Here is a 19680-nt window from a genome sequence, read left to right on the forward strand (position 1 = left end):
CCTATGGAAGCAATCAAAGAAGTCCCCCAGGTGGGGTTACAAATGAGAATATTGTACACATACTGAATTAATCTACTATCTGCTAGTTCCAGGTCCTTAAATCTTTCTCCAAGGTCTGGCTAAATTAAATGGGAGCTATTCCAAAAACCTTGGAGCAAGATTGTCCATGTTAGCTGACATGGATTTGATTTCTTAGGGAGTGTCCATTCAAAGGCAAAAATAAATTGTGATTCTGTATGAAGAGGTATACAAAAAAGGCATCTTTGAGATACAGGGTAGAAAACCATTGGGCACCCCCAGGGATATGAGTGAGTAAAGTGTATGAGTATAGTGTATGGGTTAGGGACTATAGGGCATATTGGAATAACAGCTTCTTTAACAGCCCTGAGATATTGAACCATTTGGTATTCAACATTAGGCTTTTTTATAGGAAGAACAAGGGTATTGCATGGGGACTGACAAGGGACAAGGATTTCATACTTCAGAAATTTTTCAATCAATGGCTGCAGTCCCTTTCAGGCCTCAAGCTTAATTGGATATTGGCAATAATGGAAGAACATATTAAGGTCTCAAAGCCTAACAAGGGTTGAGTTGTCATGAGTAGCTCAACCAGAAATTCCCTGATCCCAAACAAGTGACTCATTTGTCTCTCACTCTTCTGGGGGAATATGGGGAGGTCTTGTGAGCCTAGGAAAAAGGGAGATGGGAGGCTTAATTAGAGAAAATTGACTTCCTAATTTCACCATCAGGTCCCTTCCCAACAAGGGGGTCAGGCAAGAGGAGAGGATAGGGAAGGGGTATTCAAACAACAAATCCTCAAATAGGCAAGGGTGGAGGTATGTCTTGACAACCCTTAATTTTTTTCTTCAATGCCCATGACCTGATGGATCTAGGGTTGAGTAGGGCCAGAGTAGTTGGTTAACTTAGTAGGTGGGGGCCAGAGTAGTTGGTTACATGAGAATGTAGCCCCCATATCTATGATAATGTGGATACTCTTACTGTTGACCTTGATTTTTCCCAGGGCTCAGTAATAGAGATGAAGAAAGTGGGAGCACGGCCAAACTCCAGGCTCTCCAGTCATTCTGAATAAGAAGGCAGCTCCAAGGGGCAGCTAGATGGCACAGTAAATAGAGCCCGGCCCTGGAGTCAGGAGGACCTGAGTTCAAATCTGGCCTCAGACACTTAACACACACACACACACAAAACTAGCCATGTGACCTTGGGCAAGTCACTTAACCCCAATTGCCTTCCAAAAAAGCAAAAAAAAAAAAAAAAGAAGAAGGCAGCTCCACCACCCTTGGGACAATCCTTCCTCCAATATCCCTCCTGGTCACATCTTGGGCATAGTCCCACAGGCTTTGGTCCTGGGGGCTTTCTTGTTCCTCAGGGGGGAAAGAGCAGTGCCCTGGAAGGGTACTCACTGGATCGGTGGCCCTCCTTGTGGCATTGAAAGCAGGTTTCCCCACTGCCTGAGTCTCTAAGAGCATCATCAGGTCTTTTCCTGGCCAAAACAGCAGTCACGAGTTGAGCCTATTCTCTGTTGTTAGCCCTATCTCTGTGTTCTCTCTCCTCTGCTGCAGTTCCTCTATCGTCAAAGACTCCAAAGGCCATCTCCAGTAATTGGGCCTGAGGGGTTTGAGGTCCCATGATGTACATGCCAAGTATGGCTGTCCCCTCTGTAGAAGTGGGGTCTAGATTGGTGTACTTCTTGAGAGCTTTCACTAGCCAGCCCTGGAAAGGGGCAATGATAGGCCACATGCCTCATTTACTCCACGAGTAATCTTGATTTTTGGATAATTTATTTGCTTTTGAAACTCCATTCCAAGGTCTCCCAACAGGCAAATCGACACATGGTCTCTCTTTCTCTTATCTTCGTTCTTCTGATAATCCCATCCCAGATCACTAATGGGAACAACAGCTGCTCCCAGGGGGTATGTAGTGAGGTAGGAGCTAGCCAAATAGGTCCCCAAACTTCTGAGTCTGTTCTCAGATTCTCCTCTTCTCCTCAATGGTACAATAGGTGAAGAAGAGGATATGCAAATCTCCCCAAGAAAGCTCAAACTGAAGAGACACATCCTTAAAGCCCTTAGAGAAATTGGTGGGTTCTTCAGAGTATCGACCCAGTTTCTCTTTAATTTGGGTGAAGTCAAAAATTGAGAATGGGACATGCATTTTAATAGTCCCACTGGGTGGAGGCAACTACTTCTCTTAGAGGAAAAAGCCCTGAAGACTCGGTAAAATTGGGGGCTTGGGAGGAAGGGAGATAGCAAGTCCCACTCCTTGTGAGGGAGAAGCAGGGGTGGGGGAGGCTGTTGGGGAACTGGATATGGCTGCAAGGCTGGGGAATGTGGTGGGGCAAGGGGAAGGATCATAAGCTGGTACTGGAAGAAGGGGAGGGACCAGAGGAGGAGAGAGAGGGCAAGAGAGAGGGAAATAAGAAGGGAGGACCAGAGAAGAAAAGAAGGGAAATGAGGGGAATAGGGAGGGGGGAAACATGTGGAAAGCAGGGGAAGGGTTGGGGAAAGCAGGAGGAGGTGGGGGAGGGGCAAGAACAGCCAAGGGGGCTGGGGAAAGGAGCAGGGGATGGCATAGGGGAAGAGGTAGAAGAAAGGGTGGGGCTGAAGCCCTGAGGGCCACGAGAAAGGGATTGTCTAAGATTTTGAACTGGTTTCCCTTTTGTGGGGTGACTCTTGCTATGAGCATTTTACAATTTTTTCTGAGAATGAGATCCTGAGAGAGCTCTATGAAGGTCATTATGTATGGTATTTCAGTCCATTTCCCTTCTCAAGGACAGTATAAATCTAACTGTAAAGGAGTATTGTATTGCAAAGACTCCCACATGGGCCATGTTTCTTTGTTGTCCAGGTGATACTGAGGTGAAGTTGTATTGTAAAAGAACACAAGCCATTTCTTTTTTTAGGTTGCAAAGGAAACTGAACTTTTTCCAAGTCTTTAAAGAATTTCTGGGAATTGAAAATGAGTGGTCCATCAAGGGTGTAAAGACTGGGAGCTCCTTGCTAAAGGAGAATCCCAGGGTAAACCTCAGGAAACTAAAAAACAGCACTTGCTGTTTTTCCAATTTTCTAGCACCCTAGAGAGTTGAGAGGATTGGGCATACACTTCCAGACAGGGTGTCCCCCATGCTGCAGAAGGTGTGCCCACATCAGAAACTGTTTTGTAACTGTCTGATGCAAATGGAGCCTGAGAGCATCAGGCCCAAAAAGCACCTCCAAGCCTTCCTAGGTATTTGGAGAACAATCCCAATTGCAGAGGGAGAGAGGGATAAAGAGAAAGGGGAGGCTTACATACCTTGACTGGGGAAGGGCTTGAGGTTGTCAGGCAATTCCTCATAGATGGCCACCAATATGTTGCAATTTGGGGTGCTGGGAACCCTGAAATTCAAGGATATAGGGCAGGGGTCTTCCTTGAAAGAATTTGACCACCCAAGCCTTCTTTCAATCAGAGTAGTGAGGTTTTATCATAACACCGATTCACTGGGCAATATTTCTAGTAAATCTATGGATTTGGCAAGGTGGGTACAGATGCTTTTATACTGAAAAAGGGGGAAGATCTGGATGGGATTAAGGAGGCTTAAATAGCCTGGGATGGACAAGGTGCAGACAATGAAAGAAGTTAAATGGTAAGGCCATAATGAAAGGACAGTTAAAAGGATTATTGAGTATCTAGGTAGACAAGGATGGGTCAGATACCTCAGGCAACTGCCAGGGACTGGGTGCAGGAGGTGGATTGTGTAGGAAAGTTTCAGGGACTGGATTGTTTTCAGAGAAGTAGTCTTTTCCTTTTAGGAGTCCAGGTCCCATCTCCCCATGAGTATCCATCTATGAATTTATTTATCTTTAAGCAGTGTTAACCTTTAAAAGGTCTGGTTAAAGGAGACAACAAACTATGTGACATACAGCATTTATTCCCTTAAGACTAGAGGGATTATACAAGAAGTTAGGAGCTAAGTCTTAACTGATGAACAAAGAAATGAGAAAGCTTAAATACATTTTAGAACCATCCCAATTCAGGGTGACTGTGCCACACAAATTTATGATCTCCAATATGTTACTTCCAAATTGTGAGAAAGTAATTTCTTGACCCTAAGTACAAATTGACAGGACAACGGGCAAAGCAGGTCTGTTAGAATTTATGGTCTCAGGATGTCTGTTTCCCTCCTATGGAATATGTCCCAAGATAACGGGAAATCCCACTTTCAGCCTTATCTGGTTTCTGGAGTTGCTGACACAGGAAAAGGCATATTTAATTTTAATTTTTTCCCATTTTTCAAATGCTTTATTAACTTCTATCTACATCATTAATTTCCGCCAGATTTTGAGTTACAAATTTCCTCCCCGTTTTTCCCCTACCAACTGCCTGAAAATAGCAGTCCCACAGGATATCCCCTCCTCCAATCTGCTCTCTCCCATATTTTCTCCCATACCCATTTTGACTTTTCCAGTAGGGCATGGTGGATCTCTATGCCCCAGTGCCTGTATATCTTATTTCCCAATTACATGCAAAATAGTATTAATAATAGTATATACATATGCACACACACACACACACATATATTTAAACATTTGATTTTACAACTTTGAATTCCAGATTCATTCCCTTCTTCCCTTGTCACCTACCCTTACTGGGAAGATAAGCAGTTCAGTATAGGCTGTACATGTGTAGCTAAAGCAAAACAATAATATAGTAGATAAATTGTAAAAGACTGACTATATTTCCCTCCCTCCTATCCCACCTCCCACTTGTTCTATTCTCTACTTTGATCCCATCCCTTTTCAATAGTGGGTGCTTCCAACTTCCCTCCCCCCAAGCCTGCCCTCCCTTCCATCATCCCCCCTCACATCCCCTCCCCCCCCTATTCTCCTGGAGGGTGAGATCCCCTATTTAGTGTGTATTTCCCTCCCTCCTCAAGCCAGATTCAATAGGAATAAGGTTGACCCATTCCCTTTTGCCTTCCTATTCTTCCCCTCCATTGTAACCATCTTCCCTTGCGTCTTCTATATGAGATAGTTTACCCCATTCTGTCTCTCCCCATCTCCTCTCATTATATTCCTCTCTCACCTCTTAATTTCAACTTTTAAGTATCATCCCTTCCTATTAAATTGGTCCTGTGCCCTCTATCTGTGTACCTGTAAACTTATACACATACATTCACATATGTATTCATATTCCCATATACCCTCATATATAGACACACACACACATATATATATTCCCTTCAACTACTGAGAAAAGTTTCATAAGTTACAATTATTGTTTTTCCATGTAGGAATGTTAATAGTTCAACTTTGATAAGTTTCATATGATTTCTTTTCCCTGTTTGCCTTCTCATGCTTCTTTTGCTTCTTGTATCTGAATGTCAAATTTTCTATTCAACTCTGGTTTTTTCAGCAAGAATGCTTGAAAGTCTTCTATTCCACTGAATGACCATATTTTCCCCTGAAACATGATACTCAGTTTTGCTGGGTAGGTGAGTCTTGGTTTTAATCCCAGCTCCTTTGCCCTCCAGAATATCATATTCCAAGCCTTTCAATCCCTCAGTGTAGAAGCTGCCACTTCCTGATTGTGTTTCCACAACATTCAAATTGTTTCTTCTTGGCTTCTTGTAATATTCTCTCCTTAATCTGGGAATTCTGGAACCTGGCTATAATATTCCTAGGAGTTTTCTTTTGGGGATCTTTTTCAGGAGGTGATCGGTAGATTCTTTCAACCTCTATTTTGCCTTTTGGTTCTAAAAGATCAGGGCAGTTTTTTGAGAAATTCCTGGAGTATGATTTCTAGGTTCTTACTTAGATCATGGCTTTCAGGTAGTCCAATAATTTTTAAATTATCTCTGCTGGATCTATTTTCCAGGTCAGTGGTTTTCCCATGGGATATTTCACATTGCCTTCTATTCTTTCATTTGTTTGGATCTGTTTAACAGCATCTTGATTTCTCATAAAGTCATTAGCTTCCATTTGCTCCAATCTAATTCTGAAACAATGATTCTCCTCAGTGAGCTTTTGAGATTCTTTTTCCATCTGGCAAATTCAGTTTTAAGGCATTCTTCTCCTGATTGCCTTTTTGAGCCTCTTTTGTCAATTGAGTTAGTCTATTTTTTTAAGGTATGATTTTCCTCAGTCAGGTTGTCGACTCTCATTTCATAATTTCTTGCATCATTCTCATTTCTCTTCCAAATTTTTCCTCCACTACTCTTATCTGCTTCTTAAGGTCCTCTATGGCCTGTAACAAGCTCGTATTTTCCTTTGAAGATTTTGGTGCCGGAGTTCTGACTTCACTGTCTTCCTCCTGTTCCATGCTTTGCTCCTTTTTGTCCCCAAAATAGGAGTCTAATGTTGGAATCTTCTGTCTGCTTTGTTTCCTTTGCCTGGTCATGTCACCCCTCTGTCACTTGACCCCTGGGCTTTTTGCCACAGTAGGACTGTGCCACCAGATAGGGGAGTTTTTATCCCAAACACTGGGGTTTTCTCAGCTGCCGGAGGTATTAGATGGGTACCCTCTCTGAGGCCTCCACACACTCTGGCAAGCTGGACATACACCCCAGGACCTCTACCCTAGGCTGCAATCCAGATCCAAGGAGGTTAAAGCAAGAGCAATTACCCCTCAGACGGGTCGCTTGGTCCCCCTACACTCTGCAGGCCAGGAGCTGAAGCTGCCACATGCTGCTGGATGGCTGTGCTGGGTGTCTCAGCAGCTTCTTGCCCCAGGGGCAAAAGCTGACACTCTCCCACTTACTGGGTCCCAAAGTCCAGACTGCACTGACCTCTCACTTTGTCCTTTGCATCTACCTGTTGATAATTCCGGAAACGGCCACAGCTGCTGCTGATCTGGAGTCCCTCTGGCCAGCAGTTGGTCAGACCTGCCCTGGGGCTAAAACCTCTGGCTCATGTGGAGGGACCTGGGCTCGGCTCCCAGAGGTCTGTGCTGGCCGCTTCCTGCTGGCCTGCTGGCCTGTCCTCAGTGGGAAGTTAGCTTCTCTGTGTCATTTTGTGGGTTCTGTGGCTCTAAATTTTTCAGAGTCCCCTTTTTACAATGATTGGGGAAGGTGGAAGCTGGAGCCACTTTGCGGTCCTGCTTCTACTCCGCCATCTTGACTCCACCCCAGGATAAAGGCATTTTTAAAGCAAAGCAAGGCAGTCTGTTTGATGAATTCAGACTTTGACTAAAAATTTTATATTTAATGATTATCATTCCCCGCACCCCCTGTCTTGGTCAAGAACAAATATATTAAGATTTTATTTTTTTTAGATCAAAGAATGTATGAAAAAAACTTTTTTCTTGAGGGGGGGTTCCCAAAATTCTTATCTAGATGAATTCAAGTTTTCCCCAATCACTTCCTGAAATAGGGGGCACTAAAGGTAATAGTCAAATGGTTGGACATCCCCAAAGATGGGCAACTACTGCAAGGCAATTGCAATACAAGGAAAAGAGGGGAATCAGAGTGGGGAGCACAATGGAAATACAGAACAACCAAGTGAAAATAAGCTAAAGTTGCAAAAAGATATAAAGAACAAGTCTTAGGTATGTAAGGAGGCCCAGGGAGGGAGCGGTTGCTGTACAAACCTGGTCCACACTCTTGAGAAAGCTGTCAGCATCTGATGTTGTGTTTTTCAGGTCCTTTGGTTCAGATGTCCATTCAGGAGCAGGGGCAATATTTAGATAAGACAGATGGATCCTAGCGTCCATATCCACAAGCTGGAGTAGTCAGACAGACCTGACAGGAGTTCCCAGAAACATGATTTGATACTAAAGGCAGATAGAAATGGTTCTGTTTCTCAGTCATGCAGGCCTACGTTCAAACAGTATAATAAATGGTTCAGTTTGCTAGCCACACAGGGCTAGGATCAAATAATACAATAAAGTCTTTCTCACAGTTTTACAAAATTGCATAATTACATTAGGTCAGCTACACATTACAATTCTTAGGTGCCTCGCAAAGTGTTAGTTTTGGAAAGGGAGATTACATGTCACCAAGATAACTAAGAAAATTTACACATGAACCGTACAAATCAACAGAATCATTATTACCAATGTTAATTCACATCAAATTCCTTGTCTCCCAGTGCCCTATTCCCAATATCCATTTAAACAGCACCTTTTGGATCCCAGATGCCTCATGTAGTTGTACAATTCAAAAAGGGAGGTCTGCATCTCTGGTTCAGATCTAGAGGTTCCCAGATAATTCTGACTTAGTATAAATTAGTACTATCACTTAAAATTGGTTCCACATTTTTGAAACTTCAGAGAATTTTTAGTTTATTTATTATTTGTTATTTCTATCCTTACCTAAATACTGAACCTGGTAAAGGAATCCTTAAAATGTGAAGATTTATAAAAAAATGAGTTCATCTGCCTTTTAGAATTATCAGACAGATACTCAAAGAGAAAAAATATTAATTTCACCTTTCCAATATCTTATACAGTCTTTGTGCAAAAATCCAAGGTGAGATGTTATTACCAAACATGCTTAAAGCTTGAATTTCCATGATAGAAAATTTTTGGAAGCCAATCTTAAACATCTGTATATGGTTCTTAGAGGAACCAATCTGATCCTATTGCTTTCCTCAAAATTTGCAATTGTCTTATTACTTGGTATAATCATTTCCTCCTTTGGAGGATGTCATATCTATATTATATTTATTTATTTGGCCATGAATATAACTTCTTGATAAATTGCTATAAAACAAGAGAAGCAGTGTCATATATCTTAACAGAAGGAAAAACTTCCTTAGCTCTGTTTAATTCTAGATATGAGTCATATCTGATAGGCAACCATATAGCCACTAGGTGCCGAAAGCAGGGTTTAGGAATAATCAGGTGAAGAATTTTTCTTTTCAGAAAGGAAAAAAGCACAATTGGAAAACAGAGTCTAGAAGATCCCAGTTAGCAGTGTCTAAGGTTGTCTTCAAAACTTTTCCCAGGTACAGACATCCACCTTTAGTACCTTTCAGTCTGCATCCCATGCCATTCCATTATAGGCTTTATGACAACTATCCCTGTAATAAAAGCTTCAAACAATAGTAAATTTCAGTCCCCAAAAGTCTTAAATAGCAAATAAATATGGACTGGCATCTTTTAAATGGGGCCATCTAAAATTTTATTGAGCTATTAATTCTCATAAGTTATTATTCTTTTACTAACATAACTTTTCTGTACTGAAATGCTAGCTTAAACAAAGCAAAGAGGTTAATGGCTAAGCCCACAGACTGATAAGAGTTTTGTTCTTGGTTCTTCTTCCCTAATTATACTGAGTCTGGAAGAGTGAGATACTTCAGGAATCTAAATCTTTTACTTATACATTCAAATACAAACTTTTGCTTAGGCCATGGAATAACTACAAATTCAGATTAAAACAGCAAGATCTCTTCTGCTTTACAACTTTTTGCATTGGTTTAACAATAATTTATCTTGAAAATTTAGTAGACCTTCAATAAAGATCACACAAGACTTTTCAAAGCATCTTTTCTAAAAGTATTTTCCTTTCTTTAAAAAAACAGTTTGAATTTATCCAGATGTTAAGAGGACTAATCACTAAACCTTTATGAAAAAAATTAATAGGAAAGTTTTAAATTATATCTTTCTCCCTCCTTTAAGCAGAAATAAACCTTTAAAACTGGAGTTCATTAAACTAAGTTAGTGTCCTTAAAGAACATAATTCCTAAGGCATTATACTGAATTCCTAGATCACAAAATTCCTTGGTCAAAAAGGTGTTGTAATAGAATCTCATATTGGTAACAGTTAAGAGACTGATCACAGTCAGTGCTTTTAAAAGCTACTGCTTTTAGAGTCCCTTTAAACAATGGGAACATATTAAGGTGAATCTTAAGCAGTTTGCATAAATTTATTCACATTTTCTAATTCTAGATGAAAAAATAATCAATTTCACAGTAAGATAACACAAAAGTGCTCATATCTTTTATTGACTGCCCTGATCATGGAAATTTGCAATAGAAGACTGATGACTTTATTTACCGTGTTTCCCTGATAATAAGACACTGTCTTATTATTTTTTTGGACAGAAAAACACCAGAGGGCTTATTTTCAGGGGAGGTCTTATTTTAATGAACATTGACAGCAATTTTAATAAACAGGTACATGTGAACAAAAAAAATGTACCTTTATTCAATAAGCAAATCACTGGGGAAGAACAGGATGACGCGCTCACTGCTGCAGCTCTGATTGGATGCAGTTCGGAGCGCAGCGTGCGTTTCACTGGGGGCGGGGGGGGGGACGGTGCATACAGAGGGTACCGTAATGTAGCGTGTAGCACAGGGGATCACCTTCACTACAGTAGCAATCTCAATAGGGCTTATTTTTCGGGGGAGGGCTTATTTTAGAGGAATCTGACACAGTAAGGGGAGGGCTTATTTTCGGGATAGGTCTTATTATTGGGGAAACACGGTATATAGATGGTTTCCAGGGGCCTTGGCAATTTTACAAAATAAGAAGAATTGACATGGACCCCAGGGAGGGGCTGATGCTGGTGCCCCTGTCTGCCAACTCCCATACATACAAGAGGATTATTCTGAATGAGCAGAACCAATCCAAATTAAGTTTCATGCAGTTTCCTCCCTTTCATATATAGTAATCAATTAACAATTTTAGGTTTTTATCATTAAAACAGTAATTGCAAATAGTTAATAATATTACAAGTTTAATAAATGATAGCAAAACAATCTTAGCTGAAACTTCTTTTTAAACAAAGACAAACTTGGAAGCTGATGATTTCCCAAATTACAATACTTCAAAATATTACAACACATGGTCAGAGTGCCCCATTCATCATTTTTTGTGTTCCTCTGACAGTATAATTCTCAATTTAACAACTTTTAGACTTTATAAGAGAAACTGCTTCTCTTACAACATTGATAATACAACTGTTTACCAGCAAAAATATACTAAACAATTATTGTGTTCTTATATTTAAATTTGGAAACCTAAACCAATTAATTACCAATCTGGTGTCCTTAATTCAGTTGGATGTGTTTTCAAATTTTTTTACACAGAAACTTCACATCCAAGTAAAACTCCACATCAAGTTAATGAGCATAAAGCAATCATTTTTTACTAAACTAAGGTAACTAAAACTTTGTTGGTGCCATACAGCTAATCAACTTATCACTAGAAATCAATAACATTCTGCAATCTCACATAGATAGTGAATGTAGTGATCCATAAACCTTCAAATTAACATAAATACCTCCTTGAAGACCACATCCGTATATTTTTTCAAGTTTTCTCATTTGTTCAATAATAATTCTACAAAATGAATTTCTAATTCACCTTGCACAGAGAATCATTCATTTCATCATTGATAATATGGAAACTATAACTTTAAATCACTATATTTTCATAATAGCCAAAATTTTAAATGAATTATCAGCTATCATAGTAGATTTTAGCAGTATTATTACTATCTGTTTGTAACCCAAATATAACAACTTTAAATTATGAAATTTTATAACATAAAAAACCCAATTCACATATAACACAATCCAGATGAAAACAATTGCTGTAACACCATGTGTACTTCAAAATGTTTTTCAAATTTCACTAGCTAAGGGGACTTTTAGAAACACAATACAAGTTTAGAGATATGGCAACAACATAACAATGAATTTCAAATGACATATAAAATAATTGATCTTATCATTCTTGGCATTCAAAAACCGTTTCAAAGTTAAAGAGATAATGTTATATCCAACATATGCCAGTCATTATATTAAACGTTTTACAATCATTATACCATTTTGATCCCATAACCACCACTATTATTTTTCCCCTTACAAATTCAGGAAACAGGTCAAACAGAGATAAAATACATTTTTGCAACTGGAACAGAGAAGTGTAGAGCAGAGGCTGGCTTCCCAGTGATATTTCTTGGAGGCAGTGCTTAAGGAATGTTCCCTACAGGCCTGATCCATTCACCTCTCCTTTTCCCACAACTGCAGAATTTACGGAGCCTGGGGAAGTTGCAGCTGCTGGATCAGGGTAGGAAGAACATACAGGACCTGGGTGACATTTCCAAACATTGCCTAGAATGGTGCACTACAAGGTGCCCAGGAGCACAGTCAGTTAGGCCTACTGCCAGTCTGTGAGTATTATCCCTACAATTCTCCTGCATTCTCTTCTCTTATCTGATCTGGGATGAGAAGGGTTCACAAAAACTTGCAACTGTTAAAAAAAAATCCCCAGACTGAGATACTCTCTTAACTACAGGAAGGGAGTGGGGAATGCTGAGTGATTTTCATTGGGTATAGGTGTTTTAGTACTGGTGACTGTCGACCTACAGTCTCCCCAACAGTCCCAATACAATCAATTCCCAACTTCTTAATCATTAATTCTCAGAATCTGCTAAAATGTTTTTAGCTATATTTAACTTTTCATTGTAATTCTAGGTTGGCCAGACCAGAAATTACAAGGAAAATAGTTTCAAGATTTGCTTCCCTAACTGCAGCCTTTAGAAATGCCTGGCTGCTACCTGTAGTTTAGATCTTACAAGATAACAGACTCATTCACAGCACACATGATACAGGCACAGAGACACACACATTGACAGACAAACTGACAGGACAGATACAAATAAAAAGTCCACATTTAATGACAAAAAGAGGGCAAATTAGAGGCTTTTTATAAATTGGCTATTATTATTCAAGGATTAAAAAACTGACAGGGTAGGAGTAGATAGGGGTTAGATCTTGCAACCTTTGCTTGGAGCACCTCTATGGTCATAAGGGCAGGAGAGCCTTGGTGCCCCCGATGTTCAGTACCTTGGCATGTAGATGGAGTGTAGCTGTCCACCTCAGGACCAGGGCTTTTGAGGGAAGGGGAAGGTGGGGGACACAGCAGGCAGAAGAGAGTTGCTCTCCTCAGGACCAGAGCCTTTAAGGGAAAGAAGGGAGGAAGGAAGGAATAAGGTAGAGGAGTTGCAGAGGTTGGAGGAAAAAAACCGGGCTGGGCTATTGGGGAAGAGAGGAGAGAAGGAATTTGCCGCTACTGGGACTGGTGCTGAATCCAAGGTTTTGCAAGTCTTAAAGGAAGAGATTGCTTCCTTTTGTTCTTGCTCTACCTTCAACAATGAAAACATTCCCTCTCCTGGTTAGATGTTTTGTTGGCCTTTAAACTTAATTTGGTTTTAAGATAAAGTAACTTTGACTAGTCCAAAAGAGCCCTATTGTGGCCAACATAATTTTGGGCTATCTTAATGAACTGAGCACTAGTGCTGGCAATAGTTTTCCTAAGATTGATCTCCAGAGGGGATCCAATTAATACAGAGTGATTGATATTCCGACTTCAACCAAACTAGTAGGAGGCCTTTGGAATCTGAGCATGAGAACTTACTTGACTCCATCAAGGTTAAGACTCAAGGAAAAATGAATTCTGAGGAGCCTGAATCATTAACTTTGATGAAGTGAGGGGCTGTTCAGTCTATCCCATCCAACAGTTCCATCTGAGTCACAGCACCATAACTGTTAACCTTTAAAAAGTTTGGTTAAAGTAGACAACAGGCTAGGTGATATGCAGTTACAACATTTATTCGCTTAAGACTAGTGGACTTGTACAAGGAGTTAGAAGCTAAATCCTAACTGATGAACAAAGAAATGAGAAAGTTTAAATACATTTTAGAACCATCCCAATTCAGGGTTACTGTGTCACACAAATTTATGATCTCCATATGTTACTATCCAAATTGTGAAAAAGGAAGTTTCTTGGGGTGGTTAGGTGTTTCAGTGAATAGAGCACTGGTACTGGAGTCAGGAGGGCCTAAGTGCAGATCCAGCCTCAGACACTTAACACAAAACTAGCCGTGTGATCTTGGGCAAGTCACTTAACCCCAAATGCCATAGCTTCCCCCCTCCAAAAAGCAAAACAACAAAAAAAAAACCCAAACCAGGGTCTGTTGGAATTTATGGTCTCAGGATGTCTGTTTCTCTCCCATATGTAATATATCCCAAGATAAGGGGAAATCCCACTTCCAGCCTTATCTGGTCTCTGGAGTTGCTGACCCTTTAAAGCAAAGCAAAGCAATCTGTTTGATGAATTCAGACTTTGGCCAAAAATATAATATTTAATGATTATCAGCATGCATATGTGCTCTTAGAGCTACAGTGTTGGAACAAAGTCCACTTGGGTGTTGGGGTACACAGTTTATATAGCTTTTCAATAGGGGCTGATATCACTCCATCATCATCTACTTCTGGACAAAGGAAACACCTTTTCTATCAGACTATCCCACAACCATACTATACCTCTTCCCACCTTTGGCTATATAGATAAAAGAAACTGTCTCCACTCCAGCCTGACCATTGATTAAAGTACTTCAGAACTTGGGTCTTGGTTTGCCCAAGATAAGGATACTCAATGCAATCTCATCATCAGTAATGTCCCTCTGAATAAAAACTGAACTTTGGAAGAAAGGACTTGAGGAAGTTCTAAGTCTCCAAGATAATGATTACTAAGAAAAACCAGTTTTCACAGTTGCTATGGGCAAAAAATTCAATCACCCCAAGACTCTCCTAGTGATGAGACACTTTCAGTTAGTTATAAATCTGCTGCTGCTGGACCTGTACTACAGCCTTTCCAACTTGATAGCATTTACCAGAATTTGTGTTGTATTGGCATAATATTCAGAAACACAGATCCACCTTTTTGTCATGTTGGGACATTAGAGTAGGACTAAAATCTGCCTTAAATGTTACACTTGAAATTCTTTCTCATCTATGTTCCTCTTTCAGATAACCCAAAGAAACTTGTCACCTCTCGTATCCAATCTTAACCCCTAGTTTTGGTTCTATCTCCCTCATGATCCCTCAAGTACTTTTTTGGGTAATCACCCTATATCTATTTACCTTCACTTTCCTTTTTCGTCAGTTTATTTAGCCAATTCAGTATTATGTTTGGAAACTGGAGATTATTTAATCACACTTAGTAAGTGCTGTATTTTGAATGATGTCATGTTTTGACCTTCTCTGTTCTTAATTTGTCACTGAATAAAATGGAGAGCACCTATGCTGGTATTTTGAACCTTGGGAAGTTGCCTTTCCTTGGCATTATAGTACAACTGTCCAGAAATCCCATGCTCCATATCTTATCACTGTTTAGGTCTTAAAAGTAGCAGTCCTTGACTACTCCCATCTGCCCCTTCCATTCTACTCACAATGCTGCTGAACAGATCTGTAGAAATTTATGCAACCATGCTGACTAGATCCACTCCAAATTTTTTTATCTAACTTCCACTAGGCCTTCACTGAAACAATTCAGTCCTTTTATTCCTCTGTAATTGGTTCTCTGTTCCATTTTCCACTTTTTGAAACTGCTGTTTCAAATTTTGCCTTCCTTCAAGTGTCCCCAGTCAGATCCCTCCCTGACCCAAGCTGGACTTCAGCTCAGACTTTACTGATAAAAGAGTCGATTTCCCATGAAAGCCCTCTTCTCCCTTTCTTTACCTCTCAAAAGTCTTTGACATCTTCCCCTATTCTTTCTTTCTTTACTCCAATTTTTGATGAAGTGGTACTTTTCCTTGCCAAAGCCAGCCTCTCTTCATGTAGCCTTGGTCCTATCCCCTTTTACCTGTACTTGTATATTAGCTCCATAAACATTCTCTCTTCAATCACTGTATCTACTGATTGCTTATCTGCAGCCAAGAAACATTCCTAAGACTCCTCTCTCTTTGAAACAAAACTCACTTAGTTCTTCCATGTCTTTCAGGGATTCTATTTGAACGTATTCCTTACTTTCAAAACCAAACTTGGGAAAAAAACTTGTCTACTAGGGTTTCTTTCACTTACTCTTTTTCTACTGCTTCTCAACTTTTTAAAGTCTCCTTTTTCTTACCTCACTGATTAATATATTCCCATTTTATCATACCCTCCCTATACCAGTAATTCTTAAATCCTAGCTGTGATTGGACAAATGCCATTCTCCATACCCCACTGCCCATTTTCTTATTACTCTCCCTAAAACCTACCCCTTTTCCTTTCTCATGCTTTCCATATTCTTTTCCTAATTGCATTTTACACATACCCTTTGTGCTCTAATTGGTGAGAGAGTCATAATATTCCTCACTCCCCATTGCCACTTTAAGACTTTCCCTTTACCACTATCACTCAGTAATGTCTCCTCCTTCGAGGTTCATTTAGTCCATATTTATCACACAATGAAGATTCTGTATAATCTGAGCTTTTTTTATGTTGTTTGTTCATTTTCCCAGCCAAATGCTTGACTTTCTAACTCTTTGTTAGGGTAGGACTCTACTTCCACTGTGTAGGGTGTCATGTCCCAGATTTCAGGGTTTTGTGCAGCTGTTTTCAGAAATACTTCTAGGGGTCCATAAATTTTCAGTTCTTCCAAACTCTATGATCAAAGGAGAGTTGTTTACTCCTTTCCTTGCCTATGCTCTGGTCTGTGAGTGACCACAAGAACTCTTTTCTGCCTTAGAACTGTGAGCAGGATTCCCTGTCCACTGCAGCCACAAGCTCTGCCACACCAGAGCTCTTCCTCACCCCAGGACCACCACCCAGATCCAAGCAGGGCAAGGGAAGAGAATCCTGCCTCAGCGCCAGCAAAGAGATCCCTGCAATCCCCCTCTGATCAGCCACTTGAATCCCCCACTATCTGTGGGCTGGGAGTTCTGGAAGCAGCAGCTGCTGCTGCTTCTGCCAGCCCCTCCACCTCTGCCACCCCAAGGCTGGGGCTGGACCACGCTCCTCTCACTCAGGTCTAACAGAGTTTTCTCACTGACCTTCAATGTTGTCTTTGGTGTTTGTGATTGAGAAGTCTGGATACCACCACAGCTGCAAGTGATTCAGTACCCTGAGGCCTGTTCCAGTCCCATCTGTGCCAGTACAGCACATGCTAGACTGTGCTCTGCTCCCAGTCTGACGTGATAGACCATTCCTGTTGACCTTCCAGGATGTCTTGAACTGGAGATTTGTTTCACTCTGTCATTTTGTGGGTTCTGAAGCTCTAGAAATTTGTTTAGAGTAATTTTTTACACGTATCTGGAGAGATTTGGAAGAGAGCTCAAGCAAGTACTCTGCCATCTTGGCTCTGCCCCCCAAAATGAAGATTCTGGCAGCTGTTTTCTACTGACCTTCAGGATACTCTCTTTCCTTCTTCATTGAGTTTAGTGCCTGGCTCATAGACTTTATCTCCTTCCCAACTTCTGCCCTCATCCTAGGGGCTTCGACATAAATATTGATACTTCCTCAAACACCCTAACCTTGAAGTTCCTCAACTTATTCATTTCCCATGATTTACTCCACACTACCTCTGCTAGTCACAGAGATGGCCATCCCCCTGATCTTGCATTCTCATCAGTGTTCCACTTCCATGTTCATGACCTCTGAAATTCCTTTATCTGATCATAATCTCTCTTTTTGCCTTGCAACCCCTATCTCTGTGCGTTGTCTTTATTATAAGTAATTTCCATTCCCTGAATCCTTCAGCTCTTTCCCAGGCCCACCATTAGACTACATTTTCCTCCCTTCCTAATATTGACTACTTGGTGATTCAGTTCAACTCTACACTGTATTCTTTAGAGTTCTTTGTTTCCTTATCCTAACTTTATTTTCTCTTTGCCAATCCCAAGCTTTGGATTACTCCTACCATCTGCTGCCTTTGCTCCTATTTACACTGTACTTTGCTGATCTTGGAGAAGTTGGAGAAAATCAGAAAACCATACTGACTGGGCCCACTACAGAATTATGTTACATAATCTCAACTGGACCCTCACTGCAACAAGGCAATTATTTTATACTTCCTTTATTGATTTACTTTCCCACTCACTACAGTGGCTTTCCCAAACCTTTTTATTTCTCCTCAAATCTTCATTGCTTTTCTACCTGACCCCTCACCCTCTCAGCTGAGAACCTTACCTTGTATTTCAATGAAAATTCACTGAGAGCTCCCTCTTCTCCCCTTTTCTTCTCACTACTCAGATGCCTTCCTCCACTATTTTTCTCCTTCACCCCTGTCTTACATGAGGAATTGGCCATTCTCCTTGTTAATGGTAACTCCACCACATGCCCAGGTAATCCCATTCCATCCCATCTCTTCAAGCAGATTGCTCTTCCTATATTATCTATTCCTTTCACTTTTTCTCAATCTCTCCCTATAAACTTGCTGCTTCCCTACTTCCTATTAAATGCAAAATAATTCCACTATCCTCAAAAAACCTTCATTTTATCCATCTATCACTCCTAGGTACTGTCCTTATTTTTCTTCCTTTTTGTGGCTAAACTCCTTTAGAAGGCTGTCTGCAATGGCTCCAAATTACTCTCCTCTCACTTGCTTAACTTCTTTAATATGGCTTCTGACCTCATCATTCAACTGAAACCACTCTCTCCAAAGTTACCAGTGATCTTTTAGTTGTCAAATTTAATTGCCTTTTTTCAGTCTGCATCTTTCTTGATCTCTCTGCAGCCTCTGATGCTACTGATCTCCCCTTTCACCTCTTCTCATGGTTTTCATGACTCTCCTGTTTCTAGATTTTTGTCCTGTCTGTTTAATTACTCCTTGCTAGTTCTTCATCAAAGACATGCCTGCCAATTTTGGCTACCAAAGGTCTATACTTGACTATCTTCTCTTCTTCCTCCATAGAATTTCATCTGGTGATCCCATCAGCTACCATGTATCCAATTATCACCTCTATGTTGAGGTTCTCAAATCTATTCCTGATGCCCTCATCTACTAGCTCCTATCTAATTCTCTTCCTTCCTATTCATCCCTGACATGCCTTTGAACTACAAATCACCACTACTTATTCTCTATATTCTTATGCCATTTTGTAGGTATTTAACGATCTCCTTAAGTTTGAATCAACATCTTTCCTCTCCTGGAGTTGCCCTCTTCTCAACTTTGAGAGTAGCTGCCAATTATATTTTTTATGTTTTGTTTCTGATGGTGAGACCAGGATTGATAGTGGGAAGCTGATTACAAAGAAGGTTATTTCAGCAGAAACAGAAACACTGACAGAGGTGTGTGGAACCCCCAGTAGGGAAAACCTTTAGGGTCCTGATTGCAGAGGAGCCTGTGAATTTGAGGAGGAAGAGAACTCCTTAGGAAAAAGACAATATAATTGTAATCCCTGTGGGCAGAGTTTTGCTTGGAACTCAGGCCTTATAAGGCATCAGAGAATTCACAGTTATAAATATGATGAGTGTGGAAAAATCTTCAATGTGTGCTCAGTCCTTTTTCTATATTAGAGAATTCATACTGGGGAGAAATTTTATCGATATAAAGAGTGTGGGAAAGCCTTCAGTTAGAGCTCAGATCTTATTCTACATCAGAGAATCTACACTGGAGAAAAATCTTATCAGTGTGACCACTGCAGTAAAAGTTTTAGTCAGTGCTCAGATCTTGTTAAACATCAGAGAATTCATACTGGGGAGAAACCATATCTATATGCACATGTTTTTCAACACCAGAGAATCCACACTGAAGAACTCTATTAGTATCATGTGTGGGAAAGTCTTTAATCAGAACTCAGACCTCATTCTCCATCAGTGAATCCACAATGGTGGGCAATTTTATTCATGTAAAAAATTTGTGTAGAAAAATTTTAGTTAGGGCTCTGATCTTTTTTAAACATCAAAAAATATACATGGTGGACCCTATTAAAATGGAGAATAGGAAGACCTTTAATCAGAATAAAAATCATT

The 19680-nt window shown here is 40.4% G+C and overlaps 1 pseudogene; it reads left to right on the forward strand.

Annotated features, from left to right (window-relative positions):
• The window catches only part of LOC138152800 (zinc finger and SCAN domain-containing protein 23-like), a 48700-nt pseudogene extending 29227 nt beyond the window's left edge, over window positions 1–19473 (forward strand).
• Window positions 19474–19680: the final 207 nt, after the last annotated feature.

This window comes from Petaurus breviceps, unplaced genomic scaffold, assembly GCF_028583685.1.
Source record: "Petaurus breviceps papuanus isolate PSGF00001 unplaced genomic scaffold, PetGlider_PUasm1.0 90925, whole genome shotgun sequence".
In the NCBI taxonomy this organism is placed as follows: Eukaryota; Metazoa; Chordata; class Mammalia; order Diprotodontia; family Petauridae; genus Petaurus; species Petaurus breviceps.